The sequence below is a fragment of the Orycteropus afer genome, unplaced genomic scaffold, assembly GCF_000298275.1.
Source record: "Orycteropus afer afer isolate SDZICR_OR568_19922 unplaced genomic scaffold, OryAfe1.0 scaffold00049, whole genome shotgun sequence".
Lineage (NCBI taxonomy): Eukaryota > Metazoa > Chordata > Mammalia > Tubulidentata > Orycteropodidae > Orycteropus > Orycteropus afer.
In genome coordinates, this window is record NW_006921636.1 from 7,583,128 (window position 1) to 7,584,189 (window position 1,062).

Here is a 1,062-nt window from a genome sequence, read left to right on the forward strand (position 1 = left end):
CACTCTCTCTCAAGTGCTTAGAGTTCTGATGCTATAATTGGCTAGTTTGACCACCCTGCCGGGGCTCAAAAGGAGGCCTCCAAGAGGTAGAACTCTCTTTGACTGCTGGTTGAGGAAGATGTGCTGTGGAAAGAGACACGCACCCTGGAAAGAGACACGTGCTGCTGGGAAAGAGACTGTGAGAGACTGTTGGCTGAGGGACGGTGGGCTAGGAGAGAGACTGAGCGTTCTTCCTGAACTTGAATTGTAGTCTGGTGCTTCTCTAATAAACCCCATAATCTGTGAGCTCTGTGTGGCCACTGCAGCGAATTATCGAGCCCAGACGAGAGGTGGTGGGTGTTTTGGGAGGAACGGTTGGTGAAAGGGCTGGAGGGAGGCAGTATGGCTGGCCTTGTAGGAATAGGCCTTGTGCTATTGATGGTGATTCTGCCTTCCTCTTGTGGGATTAGAGGAGGTCAGAACATGTGGCCTCCTTGCCATTTTTGCAGTATCCAAAAGTCACCCTCTGCATAATCTACAGTTCATTCCTCAACACCCTGAGCTATTCCCCGTTCATACTTGACTCGCTGGCTGGTGAAACAATAAATGAGCTCAAGCATCCTCAAGAACTTTTCTGGCTAAGTTTTGTCATGTGGCCTTTGCTGCATGAACAGGAGTATGTACTTCTGTGATTATTTAACTACATAAGATTTGCACTGTCCTCTTTATTTCATAGACGTAATTGGAAAATAAGAAAATCAAGATGCTAAACAATATATATAGAAATTGGTAAATTGGAACCTACTTAATGTGCTATATAAATTTACACCAAAAATAAATAAACAAATAAAGGTAAGTCAAGGCACAATATACATGATAAAAAAGTCTCAAAATTGACTAACTGACTACACAGCCACAGTAGTCAAAACTGCCTGGTATTGGTATAATGACAGACACACAGACCAATGGAATAGAATTGAGAACCCAGAAATAGATCTATCAATCTATAATCAGTTCATCTTTGACAAAGGGCCAAAATCCATTAAATGGGGAAGAGAATGTTTGTTTAATAAATGGTGCTGG

The 1,062-nt window shown here is 42.7% G+C and overlaps 1 protein-coding gene across 1 annotated transcript in view; it reads right to left on the bottom strand.

Moving 5' to 3' along the window:
* ARFGEF2 (ADP ribosylation factor guanine nucleotide exchange factor 2) overlaps positions 1–1,062 on the bottom strand; it is a 125,907-nt gene that overhangs the window by 20,327 nt on the left and 104,518 nt on the right. The gene's annotated exons all lie outside the window — the stretch shown is intronic.